Below are 15643 nucleotides of genomic sequence, written 5' to 3' on the forward strand. Positions count from 1 at the left end.
GCAAGTGTGCTACCTGTTGGTCATTTCCACCTAACAGGCACGACATTCTACACAACCCTCTCAAACAAAAATCTTTCAAGGATGTGTGTATTCCCTTCAGAAGCTGTTGACTGAAGGCTTTGAGATAAGGATGTCATGGCAGCTGAAAAACCAACTGCCTTCCAGAGTATGGCTGAACCGCTATAATAGAGTGAGAAGAGTAACTACAGTCCTAGGGTAGAGATCTTCAAATCCATAGCAGTCTAGACAAGTTTTTAGCTTAGGCATGTTCAGAAACTCGAGCCTTCTGCTAAGCCATTAGGATCAGATGTCACGTCAAACGTGTCTTGAGCCTGTCATACAGCCAGGTGCTTTATTTGGGCCTCATGGTTAGTTGCTTGTAAGCGAAGGGATTAGAATGTTCTCATGGCAGATCCGAGTTCTCAACAGGAGGAACATTCTGATTTGGTAGGTGGTTTTATGCGTCTCTTACTAAGGAAGAATGAGAACCTTAAATAGGAGGTAGCTCTTGAGGAAGGTCAGGAAAAGCGCAAGCCAAAGCCAATCTATTGTAGAGTGCCATTATCTGAGGATCACCCAACTATGAGTCTCTTCCGGTGGTCTAGCCTGCTGAATCCCTGAGAGGAGGAACATTTGGTGAATGGTTTTGTTTTGAACGGAGCAAAAGATAAGGCACGATGCAGTTTCTGAGGATGGTCAGGAAGGTCCATTTCACAGGTCCCTCCTCTCCTCAAACGAGGTACAGCTGGCCTCAGACTGGGGTCATGTGATGCGCCCAGGGTGCCTGGAGCGCCGCGCGCAGGCCTGGGCGGGCCTTGGTGGAAATCAACTTCCGGTGAGGTCCTGGACGCCGGGTGGTGCGTGGGCAGCCTTAACTTGGGTACCTGGGCCCGCGGTCACCGGGAGGGGGGTGCTGGCCCGCGTCCTGGGGCTCGTGTCCGGGAGCCGGGTGTGGCGCGCAGCAGCGCGGAGAGCACTTGGCAGCGGAGGGAGCAGGTAAATGGGTGCTCGCCGTCAGGATCCGGGTCTCGGCCGCGCGCGGGCGTTCCCGGGTGGGAACGTGACCGAGTTCCTCCCAGCCCCAAGGCCTCGGCCGGGCGACTCACGGGACCTGGGTCAGGGAGGCGCCCTGCTCCGCCCCTCGCCCGTGCGGACCTGCCCCCGCGTGGTCCCGAGTGGAGAGGGAACTTCGCGTGCCGGCCGCGCCGCAGTCGTCGCTCCGGCGGAACGGAAGTGCCGAGCCGGCCGCGGTTCCCGCCGGCGCCGAGCGGCGCACCCCTTCCGGTTTCAGCATTTTTTTTTTTTTTTTTTTTGCAAAGGCGCCCGCGGCGGGTAGTGCGAGTCCTCAGGGAGAGTCGGTCACGTGACACGCCCAAGGCGCCGTGTCGGGTTCCCACCCGAGACGAGCACCTTGCGGAGTGCGCGACCTCGGTCTCCCCCGCAGGAGGCCGCGTCTGCACGGCCGCTGCCTCCGGAGGAAGCTTTGCCGCTTTGCACGCGAGTTGTCTGCCGCTCCAGCACCTCTGGGCCGCCGCGGCCGCGGTGCTCTCGACCCTCAGCGCTCGGGGTGGGGTGGGGGGGGGAGGCTTTGGGTTCGGCTGAGGCTCCTCAGGGCTCCCCGCACTCCCCAAACTCCGACTTCTTCCCCCACTGTGTAGACACTGACAGCGTCCGCCCTGATCTTTACCGCCCGGGTCGGTGGATGGCTCAGAAACACGTTTGCATGCTGTGTGGTTGAGGGAGTACCATCTTGTCACTGGGTGGACCAGCAATCACCTCACCTCAGGGTTTCAGGCAGAAGCCTGCAGATACTCACGGGACGGGGTGGCAGCAACCAGTGAAAAGTGCGGAGCCCTACACTTGTGGTCCTCACAGCCACACTTTCTCCTGCTTTGGGGTTGTCTCCTCAGCACCTGTTGGGATAAATAACCCAGGGAAGATGCTAGGCCTGCTCGCTGCACCTCCTTGGTGCAGTGTGATAGTGTGTGGTGAGGAAGTTTGGTATCTCCCTCAGGATGGCTAGGAGGCAGTTCCGTGGGCTGGGAAATGTGAACTGGTTGCCTGGCAACAGCATAATCCACATGAAATAAACATAAAACAAAACGAGAAAGTTAAGTCGTCTCTCTTTTATGAAATGGAAAAATGTATCGTCTTAATGGGTATTTAGCCTAGGAATTTTGAGTCTTTAAGAAAAATTTTAATCTTAATACTTCACAGGAAAAGAAACTGCTTAGGAAATCTTTCAGAGAAACATTGGTTGTTCTTTTCTGTCTGATCATTAATTAACTTGTCTTAAACTCGAATTGACAGACAGGTATTTGTTTAGTCGGGCACTTTATGTTGAACACCCAGCTACAGTCAGGTTTGTAAAGTATATAGAATTTTTATGAATGACGAAGACTTTGAAGGGGCTCTTTCTTGACACAAGCCAAATAGGAATGGATTGAGGTGGGTGAGGTGTTTCTGTTTATGAAAAAAAGGAAAAAGTAAATTCTAAGTTTCACAATCACAGTGCCCATTGGCAACCTATTCCTTATAACTTCTCATTAAGTTTTCTCATTTCTTGTACAGTGTAAACTTTGGTGACGCTACTCTGTATCGTATGTATCCATGTCTTTGTAATGGTTTTTTTTCTTTTGGATTTGGAAACATTTGAAGGGCTTGGTTTCTTTCTGTGTCTCCTTTCTTACTCCGGTTTCCAGTAACTTGGGTTTAGTTTATTTGAATTGGAGTTTGTACATTTTCTCAAAGGAAATTTTTTTCACATTTTAGTTTAGGGAGAACCTTCCACTAATTGAGTTAGTATGTCTTTGTATACACTCTGACAGATGCCTGGTCACATAGCGTCACCAGTTTGCTTGTTGGCATCATCCTAGATAGCTACAGTTGTATTCTCTGACCATTGTTTCCTTTTCTGGGATTGTGTAAGTGGAATGACTTAGTGCCACCCGTTGCTCCCACAGCTTTTCACCAGATGCAGTTTTGGTGCGCCCATTTTGGTGCCTCCTTTAAAAGGGGGGGAGGTAGTATTTCCTTATGTGAGTAGACCACCGTGTTCTCACTCACTAGTTGGTGGACATTTAGGGTGTTTCTAAGTTTTGTATTTTGGAATGAAGCTGATATAAAAGTCCATTTTGGGATACATTCATATTTAATCATTAAGAGACATTTGTTTTCATTTCCTTTGGTTAAATATGGAGGTGGAATATTGGACCAGATGGCAGGTGCATGTTAGCCTCTCAGCACAGTTTTCCACGGCAGCTGCTGTGCACGGTATCGGTACTCCAGCAAGTGAGGATGGGTGGCCCGCGCTGCTGTGCAGCAGTCAGCTTTTGGCATTTTAGCTCCTGCTTTAGCAGGACTGATTGACTTTTCATTTATTTATTTTTTCTGTTTTTAAAAATTTGTTTTTATTGAGGTATATGTTTTTCTCTGCTCTCCTCCTTTCCTCTCCTGTCCCTTTTGCTCTCTTCCAAGGTCCCCACGTTCCCAATTTACTCAGGAGATCTTGTCTTTTTCTACTTCTCATGTAGATTAGATCCATGTATGTCTCTCTTTTTCTACTTCCCATGTAGATTAGATCCATATCTTTTTCTACTTTCCGTGTAGATTAGATCCATGTATGTCTCTCTTAGGGTCCTCATTGTTGTCTAGGTTCTCTGGGATTGTAAATTGTAGGCTTTTTTTTTTCTTTATGTCTAAAAGCCACTTATGAGTGAGTACATACACTATTTGTCTTTCTGGGTCTAGGTTACCTCACTCAATATGATATTTTCTAGACCCATTTGCCTGCAGATTTCAAGATGTCATTATTTTTTCTGCTGTGTAGTACTCCATTGTGTAAAGGTACCATATTTTCCTTATCCATTCTTCAGTAGAGGGGCAGTTAGGTTGTTTCCAGGTTCTAGCAATGGCAAATAATGCTGCTATAAAGATAGTTGAACACATGGCCTTGTGGCACGGTTGTGCATCCTTTGGATATATACCCAAAGTGGTATAGTTGGGTCTTGAGGTAGATTGTTTCCTAATTTTCTGAGAAATTGCCATACTGATATCCAAAGTGGCTGTACCAGTTTGCACTCCCACCAGCAATGGAGGAGTGTTCCCTTTACCCCACAACCTCTCCAGCATAAGTTATCATCAGTATTTTTGATCTTGGTCATTCCAACAGGTGTAAGATGGAATCTCAGAGTTGTTTTGATTTGTATTTCTCTGATGCCTAAAATGTTGAGCATTTCCTTAAGTGTCATTTTGGGTTCCTCTGTTGAGAGTTCTCTGTTTAGGTATGTACCCCATTTTTTTTTTATTGGATTATTTGTTTGATGATCAGTTTCTTGAGTTCTTTGTCTGTTTTGGAGATCAGCTCTGTGTCTTTACAGTGCAGTCACTGAAGTCTGTATAGATTATTGGCCACATACAATTATTTCCATTAATTCATAGAACTAATACATCCAGCCTTTTCCAAGGGTCTCTGCAAGATGGTGCACGCCCATAGTGCTCTGGTGAGCACATTTACTACTTTGCAGAGCCAGAGGCGGAGTCTTAGGGCCGTCCTAGGTCTTTCTCCAGCGTGCTCACACAGGACCTTGAGTGTCTGTACAGCTCTGTGGACAAACTTGGCCTTGTAGATTTTCAGGAGCATGTTGGATCTTTTAGATATAACATGTAAACATGTCATTCCTCCACTTCTCATATTTATATGTTTGCCTGTGTGTGTAGCTGTTGCCAGCTGAGTTTTAAGAAGGTTGGCTGTTTGTTTTTGACGGAGCTGATCCTGTCCTGGCAGCCTGAGTAAGATCAAATGTCGATAAGCACAGGGCAGCATTTCCAGGGAGCAGCTGGACGGGTCAGGAGTGGCAGCTTCTGAGAATGGGCTTTCAGAAGAGTTCCCGGGTTCCTGTGCTTTGAGCCTGTTGGGTTTTCAGTCTCCAGTGCTGGGGAGAGTAGGGTGAAGGTAGAAGGGGCTACAGTGTCTCAGAGCCTCTGTCCTTCCTGGCAGCGATGCTCCCTGGTTATCACAAGCTGTTGGTAGAGTTTGAGTTAGGAGAAAGTTGGCTGGCACTTTTTGCCAGTGTTGTTCAAGTATTATTTCTGGAATGCCTCTAGCAGTCTTCTTCCTTCCGCTGTGGGTAACATCTGCGTGGTCCAAATTGTTCTTAGTGTTGATTCCTCCAGTCATGTTCTTCCGTTTTCTTTGTCATCTGTGTGTATTCGAAGCTTTGCGGAAGACATCATTTGTGGGTTACTCGAGTTCAGACAGGGAAAGTTTAGTTATTGTCTTAAGTGCTGTGAGATGAGTCCACAGAATAAAACCTAGGATCGGCTCCTGCCTTCAGCAGGGTGGCTCCAGAGTATGAGCAATCTATAAACGTGGATTCCGTCCCTGGCTGAATGAGAAGTAGATCTGATGAGGTGGTGCATAAACACAGTTAACTATAAACGCTGCATCCTAGACAAGAGTGTCGCCAGTTAGGAGGTCACTGTTCTCTGTAACCCAGTTAGCTTACACAGATTGTGAATTGCCAGCCATTATGCCCAAAGGGAAAGTAGCAAACAAAAGACACCATTTATCGAATTGCGTCCTTTGCCTGAACATACTGCTTAGTGAAGTTGGATTTTCCGTGTAAGGAATTTCCCCACAACAGACAACCAGAGCCCATATTCCCTCTTGATTTGTTGAATACATCTAGGTGTGTTTGGTATATTTCTGTGCTTTGGTTGAAGGTATCTGCTTCCCTCATTTAATAGAACGTTATTGTCTTGTCGTATCTCAGTGTCATAACTGAAACCAGCACGGACGAGTCTGCTGCTGCAGACCCTTGGTGTGAAGGTGGGACTGTCCACTGCGCGTGTGTGACCTTTCGTGTGGTCACCTTTGTAACTGAGGAACATGGGAGTGATCGGCCAATGGGGTTGGGAGATGTATCCCAGCATGCATTTCCTTCTTCGCAGAGCCAAGCTGACAGCTCTGGGGAAGCAGTGCCATTGGAAACTCCAGTACCACCATCCTGCAGAGGGACTGTGTATCTGACTTGTTCTCACTAGAGACACTAGGTAGGTGGCCCCGGGGTGTATCCTTCTTGTCCCTTCAATCGGGGCTAGGTTTTTACTTGTTGATTACCATGGCAGTGCCCCTCCCTTGGCTCCTAGAGTTGAGTAAGGTTCAGTATAAAATAATAAAAACACCAACTGAAGATTTACACAGAATTTAAGGAATTTGTATACATAAGGAAAGAATCTTGAGCAAATAAAAATGAGTGTCATTTCTGTCTCCCTGGAGGTATCATTGTTTGACTTTAATTACATTAATTGACTCAGTAGAGAAGCAGGGCCAGCTGGCAAGGTCTGTAGGACCTTGACCCCCAAGGTGTCAGGTGATGAAGACCACGCCCAGCTGCTGCTTTTGGATTGGGCGTTGCCAGAGTTAAGATAGGAAGGTGTGTTTCTAAAAAGGACTTCTCTCCTGGGCTTGGTTTATGTGTGTTAGAAGTATTATTAGAGTTGGTGCTCAATTACTTACTAGGTGTGGAGGTGAAAAAATTACAGGTGATTCATGCTAAAGTCAGAATCACATGAAAAATATGTGCTGAGGATTCTGGTATTTTTAATTCAAGGGGAAATGAAAATTAGTGGTTAGAATACGTTTTATATCATCTTGGAAAAATGTGAGCAGGCAAGTACTTTATGTGTTTCTCTTGGTGAACAAGTCTGTTTTCTTTTAAAGAGACACTATTAGCAGGTCAGACCTTTGGTGAGAACATAGTCGGATCTGCGTACTCTCGAGAGTCTGAACCTTTAATAGTGGGAGGCTGAAGGTGTGGAGATGCACAGCTCCCGTCTGCAGCGTTTGCTGAGTCTTCACTTGTTGGGATGGCCGACTCGTTCCTAGGTTCCTGAAAAGAGGCGTGGGGACTGAGGAAAGAAACAGACAAGAGACAGAAGGTAGAGTCGGGAGGGCTTCCAGTGAATACTGTAACTGCTTCAAGTTTATTACTTATGGTTGTTATTTACTCCAGTCAAAAGGGGAGGGCAAAGGACTTCCCTCCCGTGATACCAGGAACAAACAAGCGTAATTCCCTCCTTACCTCTCAGAACACCTAGCAACCATGCCCTAAGTCAAACATCCTGCTGTCTGGTCTTTGACTAGTAAGACATCCTGTTATTTGTACTCCCTGACCTTTAGTCAAGATGGAATGGATTCAAACCTGTGGGCTCTACATTCTCTTAGGTTTCAGCTCTTAGCACTGCTGCCGTGGGTCTTCCAGGAAGCCATGTAATTAAACAAATGCAAAACACCTATGCACAGTTAAAGCAATACACTAAAGCATAAACAAAGGCAACACACCTTTGCACAGTTAGAGAAATATCCCACAACACTAGGAAATAGGACGAAACCCCGATGTAGGTGAAGACTGAACCCTAAATTGCAATGAGTGACCTCCTTGTCCTTCCCGGGGAATTAATTTCTTGTGCCCTCGAGGAAACCTCACGCTGGGTATGCTGGCTGCTCACAGCCTCTCTCCACTCAGTCTCTGGGTCTGCGGCTCGAGGCGTCATCAGCCCCTAAAGGTAAGGTTCAGAGCGTTCCCTGCGAGGACGTGCTGTGCTGCGCTCTGAAGGGCTGTGTGAGCTTCATAGTTTACACAGAAGGTTTAGGTGTGCAGGGTGCAACTGATAACCTGGTCAGATCAGACCAGATTCATTGCTGTGCGCGTTAAGCAGGGATTCTGCACTTGAGTTTGGGAAGTTAGGCAGAGCTGTGGTACTCCACCTGCTCCCCCCACCATGACTGCAGCATGGTCACAGATGCAGTTTCCTGAGCAGGTTGGGAATGCTGCACCTCCTGTGGTGTGACGGCCAAGTTGGGGTCTATAGGGTTAGGGAGGTGAGAATGTGAGCCCTTGTGTCATTGAGGATTTACTCACCGAGGTGGGGGGTGATGGCACGTGGGAGGATCAAAGGTTCAGTCATCCTAGGCTACATTGGGAGTTCAAGGCCAGCCTGGGCTACATGAAACACTGCCTGAAGAAAAGACCTACTCACTGAAATTGTTGGGATACATTTTTTTAGGGGAGCCCTGACATCCTGTAAGAACTCTGGTGGTGTATTTTAAGGCAGGACTTACAGTGGGACTTGGGGCCACTGAACTGGGGAACGGGAACCCAGAGCACTTAGCTGCCGAAGATGAGATGTGAGGGGCTACCAGGATGCACAGCAGAGCCAAGAGGTAGAACAGTCTGACTTCTGTAGACCTGTGGTCCCGTCATATTGATTTTGGTGTTCCCAGAAGTAGAATAATTGATCTGCATAAGTAGAAAGTTTCAGGTCAGGTGAGGTAGGTTGTGAGCAGAATAATAAAGAGTGCATCCCAGCTCCCGCCGGTTCCAGACACGGGCAGTTCACAGCTTCTAAATGAAGGGCAGGCTGGGTCGCCTTCAGCAGTGTCCCTCAAACACCTGTCAAAGTTTATACTTCCAGTTTTCCCCCAGTCTTTCCGAGGAACCAGTGGTCTTTTAAGAGCAGCTGTGCTCTGGGTAGAGGACATAATCACACCCAAGCTTACAGAGTTCACTTACTTTACCCTCTTCCATGCTTTCCAAAGTCAGTGGAGGGGTCTTTTGCAGGTTCAGTTTGGTGACTGAACCCGGAAGTCTCCACGCAGGATTCCCCAGGAATCTGCCTCCACTCTCTGTTAGCACCTACTGTGCATACTGTTCCTCCCCTTGTGAGGATTCACAGGATCCAGAGATCAAAGATGGAGACGAGCTTGGCTATTGTTTTAGTGACCCACTAGCAAGACTTCTGTTTCCTGTTCCCATGATCTTGTCCTTGCTGGCCTACAGGGTCTCATTTCCAGGAAAAGGAACGCTGCTACCAGATTCTAAGGCTTGCTGCTGGTCACTCTGGGAGTAAGTGACTCCCCCCGCCTCTGGTTCAGTAGTCAAAGGAGAGACTGCACCTGCCTGGGTGAGCCCTGTCAAGGAGAAACCCATCTGTTGTTCTGCACTGGAGGCACAGAGAGTCTAGGGTCCAGGCGACCTTCTAGGGTCGCTCTTCACAGTGCCAAGCTCAGTGCCACTGTTACGGCCTTGGCGCTTCAGAAGCAGGGCTTAGGGTGGTCCTGGCAGGTGGATAGTCACAGCCAGTTGGAGCAGTTGCTGATGGCAGAGGGATGATGAATGGGTAGTGAAGACGGTAGTCATCAGTACAGGCTGTGAGCAGGGGGCCAGACAGGCTAGGGCTGCAGTTGCTTGTGGATTTTCTTACCAATCTGTGATGCGCATAAAGTGCTGTCTTGCTTTCTTGTTCTTTTGCCCCACAGGGTAACATGAGATATTTTTACTTCACATCACAGTAGTTAAATCTTTTTGGTGCTATCATTGTAAGTTACTGGAGCCCAAGGGCCAGAAGACTGAGCCTCACTCTGGGACTTCACCTTCTCTTTTGGGGAAGGAGTGAACGTGTGTCAAGTTCTGTGCAAGGTGGTCGTGTTGTGTTGTGTGGGAGACCAAGTGTAGCTTGGGAGAATGCTTACAGGGGACAGGTTGGTGAAGGCTGCACCTTTGATGCTTAGCATCATATGTGAAGTTGACTGGGCCATGAATGCCCTGATACATGGTCCAGTGTTCTGGTCATGTCTGAAGCTGTTTTTGGACAGCATTGCTGTTGCCCTCCCCAGTGAGAGCGGGCCTCATGCCAATAACAGGAAATCCGGGTAGAGTGACCTTACCATGTCAGAGGAGATGCCTGTTCCCCACTGATGGCTCTTCTGGCCTGTTTGTGGACTTGGTCTCAGGATCATTCTGCTTGCTCAGGCCTGCACCGCCATCTCTCCAGGTCGCTAGTGCTCTGACTGCAGATACCAGGACGTCTCAGATCTCGTGACCTTTGAACCAATCTATAGTCAGTTTCTCTCTGTCTGTCTCTCTCCTGCCCCCCCCCCCCCCCCTTTCCGTATCTGGAGGCCCTGACTTCTGGGTCGAATTTCCCGTGCTTTCACACATTTTTTTTTTAGGAGAATTCTTAGATTGTTCGTTGAATCCTGTGTTATTTTCTAAACCAGGGTGTTTGTCCATTCCCTTCAGAGCTCTGCGGGCATCTGCAGCTTGTCATTTTAGCTTCTTCACTGCATGGCGCTTCTGATTCCCTTAGAGTTTATAATAAGTTATTTAGAAGTTTTTTCTTGAGTTATTTTATAACTTGCCAAATTTCATCTTTATTGATTTTTAATATATTTCAGCTGGGGTAGTGAGGACCTTTGGTATGATGTCAGTTTTCAAAATCAAATTGAGACTTGTGCAGGCTCAGAATATCATCTGGCTTTGAACGCTGTGTATGTCCTTGAGGGCCTAGACTGACCTTGTTGGGTAGAGTCCACTCCCAAGGAATGTTGGCTATATCAGGGTATTGATAACAGTGTTTGCTTTCTATATATTTACTGACTTTTTTTCCCTCCATATTTAATCCACTACTAAGAGAAGCATTTCCGTTTGTCTGTGTTTTGGAGCATGCTGTTTAGGTGCACATGTGTTTGTGGGTGGTGGTGTCTTCCTGACTAACTTTGATCTGAAGTCTAATTCCTCTAATATTTATCTTCCATCTCAGCTTTCTCTTGAGAAGTTGCATGGTGTCAGCTCTTTAGCCTTTAATTTTGTCTCCTTTCCTTTATAAAATGCTGACTCTTACAGTGTAGTCTGTAGTCCACAGCGGACCTGGCTGGTCAGACCTGTGCTCCATGCACTTAGCTCCTGCTCGGATCTGAATGCCATTGTACTGGTTGTTTCCTGTGCTGCATTCTGGTTCACATTCTGCCTCTTTCCCTCCTTTTCCTGGCTTAGAGTTATGTTTGAGTTTTCTTTTCCTTAATAATTTCATGTTATGCCTAATATAGGCTGACTGACATATCTTTGCTAACTATTATTTAAGTGATACAGATGTCTATAGTATACTTTTAAACTTATACTGCATATTTTTAATGTACAGTAAAATTACTTTCTGAAATATTGTCATTTCATTTTCTTGTGGTATTGCTATGCAGTTCTGCAATCTTCAGATTTTATATTCTGTGAGTCAACAGTGCATTTTTATTTTTGCCTTATAAAGCCAGTTACATTTAAAGTGCTGTGTCTGCCAAGTTCACCATGCTGGCATTCCGAGTTCCCTTAGTTCTGTTTGTGAGGTCCACGTCTCAGTCTGGTTTTATTTTTCTTCTTCCTGGGGAAATGTCTGTGTGCTGAGTGCAGATCTGGGCAGATAATTCTTTTCATTTTGTTTGTCTGATTGAAGAAAACTCCTTCAAGAATTCTATACTGCCGTATAGTCTCCCCTAAGTATTCGTGGGCTTTTAGTCGCTGTGACAAACTCATGGTTTCAGTGTGTGCTTGGTGTTGCCATTTCTGTGGAACTCCGGTGCTGCACACCAGCCTGGTGGCAGGAATGCATGGTGGAGCACCTCGTGGTGGATGTGGACCAAGGAGCATCTGCCTGTGCTGGGGTGTGCCTCCCCAACTGCAAAGCACACATTACTAGTCTCCTCGGTGTTTCCAGCTCAGGCTTACTACATGTGACACCTTGTCATTGGCGTTTGGCTCACGTGGGTTTTGGTAGGAAGTCGACTTTAATTCTTCGGTGTGCAATGTGTCCCTTTTCTGGATTATTTAAAACATTCTGTTTTCTGTAAGTAGGCTGTGAGCACTCCACACTATTTTATGTTTTCTCTGCACGGCTTAGCCTTTTGGGTCCCACAGCTTTTGGACTTTTCTTTTTGTGTCTTCGCGGTTTTGGGAAGGCTGTTGTTCACCCGTACTCCGGGCTGCTTGAACTCGCTCTGTGCTCCCAGCCTTCTCTCACCACTGCCCAGTCTGTCTTCCTGACCTGCTGCGCTGGCTGACAAGGCCATTGTTTCCTGCCAGCCCTTCCTGCAGTTGCACCACCTCACATGTCACTCTCTCATTATTGTTCCTCCTTAGGGGAACAGAACATACTATGGTCTCTTTGTTTGGTGTGGGCTTTTTGTCTTGAAGCTATGGCCGTGACAGCTGTGGTGGTGATTCTCAGGACTGGAAAGGAATCTTTCCAGGTGTGGGCGGCTGAGGAGCCCTCTCTCACAGTCGCTGTGAGTTGTTTAAAGCAGCTGTGGCCATGGAAGCTGAAAGATTGCTGAAGCTGCTGCGTGATTGACAGCTCTGCAGGTCTGCGGGAGAGTGGCAGGCCTGTTGCCTGATAGATCGTCAGGAGTGGCTCCAGTGTCAATCCACAGACCCGACATTGGTCCCCAGCTCTCATGGGACTTGAGGGTGTTCCCTCCTCTTGCTCCAGGGCAGTGACGACTGCTGTGTGACACAGAGGAGGAGCTAACAGCCGTTCACCAAGCAGCTGAATTATGTGCGGTTTAGAGCTTCATCTATTATAAGAAAATACTACTAAGGAGCACTTGCCGTGAGGGGTTAACATGACCCGAGCATCCTTTACTGCCTGATCTAACCGTCCTTACTCTCTCTCCAGCCAGAGCCCTGGGACTGATGCTCCTATTCTGTCAGTAGATGAGTATCCAGCCTATTCGCAGCTCCTAAGCTTGGGTTCTTGGCCTTGCAAGTCTGACTGTCTGCTGAGAGCCCCCCTCAGCATGGCTCCTCTGAGCTCCAGCCTGAGCTCTGGCCTCTGAGCTCCAGCCTGCTTTGTCTGCTTGTTTGTGCTCTCCTTTTGATCGGATGTTCCAGGACCAGGTGATGGTTAGGGTTAACCTGCTGCTGCTGTGCAGATGTGCGTTTTAATATCACATTCTTTATTTTATTCTTCATACATTAATACGTACTTTATAAAAAGCAAATCTCTTCCCTCACCTGCCATTAAATTTTTATTTGAACAAGCGCTCCGAGAGGTCGGGGATGCCTCATTTGTCGAGCACTGCCGCACATGCACGAGGCCCTGGGTTTAGTTTGCAGTGCAAAAATGAAAAACAGAAACGTAGCAAGACAGAACAGAATTCACCCTTTGCATCCACTGTGTGCTTCTCCCTTTGCCCCTTCCGGCTCTGCTTGGCTTTGCGATCCGTCTGCAGTAGCCCAGCATCCTCAGAAGATGCTTCCCTTCTGCGTGGAGACTGCTTTTGTGCAGGGTGTGTGATTGTGTGCGTAGTTACAGGTCCGTGTTAGCTGAAGACGTGAGTCTCACCTCTGTACCCTCACCAGGCGGGCAAGCCAGGCTTCCTGTCTGTGGCCTCATCTCTCTACTGGGTTAGAGCTATAGTTTGTAACTACACTTACACTTGAATGGGTCTTAATGCATTTTTGAGGCTTTGTTCAAGAATAGCAAAGCCACTGGTAACGTGGTCTGTGAAGGGAGGGGCTAGAGATGCTCAGGTTAAAATGGTTTCTCCAGGAAACATTATTTTTTCCATCCTTCCTCTATTTCCTCTGGAACTTATAAGTGCTCTTTAGAGTTACACAGGCTCTGACAAGTGAGCTCTTCCCACATATCAAAGAGAAAAGTCAGCACCTCCCATGGAGCCAAAAGGAGGGAAAAACCTCTGTTTTTAGACTTGTGTCAGGAACTTGCAAGCATGGTAAAGGATGTGTGGACAGACACATGTGACTTGCGGCTTGTGATGTGGCTGTACTTTCTTGGGTTCTGCACTCCTGAGAGGAGAGGATGCCAGCTCCAGGGTAAGCTTGCATTTGCTGTTGCTGTGTCTAGTGCCTGTCTGATTTCTGCCTGTGAAAGGACTTTTTGCATAAACTCAACATTTGACGCCAAGCAGAGGTGTGTCCCAGTGGAGCCTTGGCTACCACATCCTCTGGCTTCCTTTTCTGGTTCCCTCTCTTGTTGGATGTACCTGTTACAGAGTCCAGCAGTTACCCTGCTTCTAGTGTGACAATGTCCAGCAGCTACCCCTGCTTCTAGTGCTACAGTGTCCAGCAGCTACCCCTGCTTCTAGTGTGACAGTGTCCAACAGCTACCCTGTTTCTAGTGTGACAGTGTCCAACAGCTACCCTGCTTCTAGTGCTACAGTGTCCAACAGCTACCCTGCTTCTAGTGCTACAGTGTCCAGCAGCTACCCTGCTTCTAGTGCTACAGTGTCCAGCAGCTACCCCTGCTTCTAGTGTGACAGTGTCCAGCAGCTACCCCTGCTTCTAGTACTACCGTGTCCAGCAGCTACCCCTGCTTCTAGTGCTACAGTGTCCAGCAGCTACCCCTGCTTCTAGTGTGACAGTGTCCAGCAGCTACCCCTGCTTCTAGTGCTACAGTGTCCAGCAGCTACCCCTGCTTCTAGTGCTACAGTGTCCAGCAGCTACCCCTGCTTCTAGTGCTACAGTGTCCAGCAGCTACTCCTGCTTCTAGTGCTACAGTGTCCAGCAGCTACCCCTGCTTCTAGTGCTACAGTGTCCAGCAGCTACCCCTGCTTCTAGTGCTACAGTGTCCAGCAGCTACTCCTGCTTCTAGTGCTACAGTGTCCAGCAGCTACCCCTGCTTTTCCTGTTTCCTGAAAAGTCAGTTTCTCGTTTACTCCATCCTCTGTTTGAAGTACCTAAAAATGTTATTTTTACGAGACTCTTACATATTTTATTTTTAACGCTGCTTCCTCCACTGTTGATGGTGGTGTTAGGTTAGTATTTCAGGATCAGTCCTGCAGATTAAACTTAGATATCATCAACATTGCAATAGAAACATTGTGTACAATTTTTTAAAGGCCAAATCTTAAGCTTTATGTAGATTTTTACTGGGAAGAATTTTTTTTTTTTTTAGTCTTTTAAAATCTTGGCTGCTTCTAAAGTAATTTTTAAGTTAGTCTGTAATGGGTATCTGCTCTGCCCATGACCTTGGGCTCTCTGACCTGATAAAGGTGGTGCTTCTTGTCTGCTTAGGTGACCTCTTAAAAGGAAGGAAGGAGGATGGTGAAGGAGGGTCAGGTGGCTTGAAGCAGCGTGTGATTGGTCCCCAGCTTTCCAAGGACTCAGCAACAGGATTTACCATATCCAGTATTCATGAGTGTATTTCCCCGTTTTGTATCTTAAATCCTTGATACCTCTTAAGCAGACGCATGTGGAGTTCTGTTAACATTAGTCTAAAAGATACAAAGTAATGGGTTTAATTATGGCACTTTCCGTTTCCTATTGTATCTGTGATGAAACATTCCAACGAAAAGCAACCTTGGCAGAGAAGGGTTCATTTGTCCTTCAATTAAAAGTTACAGTGTAGCATTTGAAGACAGCCCAGACATCAACTCAGCCAGCTTGTCATGTCATATCCACAGTCAGGAGCAAAGGGGGAGCAAGCACAAGGATCCTTTCTTGCCTTTGGCTTTCTTCCGTCTTACATTGTCCAGGACCCCTTGCCTAGGGGAAGCTGCTGCTCACAGGGGCTGGACCTTCCTCTAGCAATTAGTAATCAAGACAGTCCCCTACAGACACGAGCAAAGGCCAGGATGATATAGATAACTCTCCCGCTGATTCTAGATTATGTTATGTTCAAATACACACACAGACACACACACACCCCAAAACAAAAAGAAAATCCCCCACACTTGTAATTTGAACCCTCCCTCCCTTCAGTCTCCTCCCTTCCTACTTTTGCTAGACTCTTTCCTGCCCCAGTGGCTTCTCCTGCTGCTTCCCTGCCATAGGCATTACTCTCACACTCTGCT

At 47.3% G+C, this 15643-nt stretch overlaps 1 protein-coding gene across 3 annotated transcripts in view; it reads left to right on the forward strand.

Annotated features, from left to right (window-relative positions):
• Positions 1 to 825: 825 nt before the first annotated feature.
• The window catches only part of Ccdc91 (coiled-coil domain containing 91), a 172628-nt gene continuing 157810 nt past the window's right edge, over positions 826 to 15643 (forward strand). For 2 of the 3 annotated variants that reach the window (XM_041639192.1, XM_041639216.1), the window contains exon 1: positions 826 to 996. The gene's annotated coding sequence lies outside the window, so the exon portion shown is untranslated. Of the gene's footprint in view, positions 997 to 5952; positions 6055 to 15643 lie in introns of all 3 variants that reach the window. The other variant, XM_041639198.1, reaches the window with a different exon arrangement.

The sequence above is a fragment of the Microtus oregoni genome, unplaced genomic scaffold (assembly GCF_018167655.1).
Source record: "Microtus oregoni isolate MIOR12 unplaced genomic scaffold, Mior012 000002F_ref0000024, whole genome shotgun sequence".
Lineage (NCBI taxonomy): Eukaryota > Metazoa > Chordata > Mammalia > Rodentia > Cricetidae > Microtus > Microtus oregoni.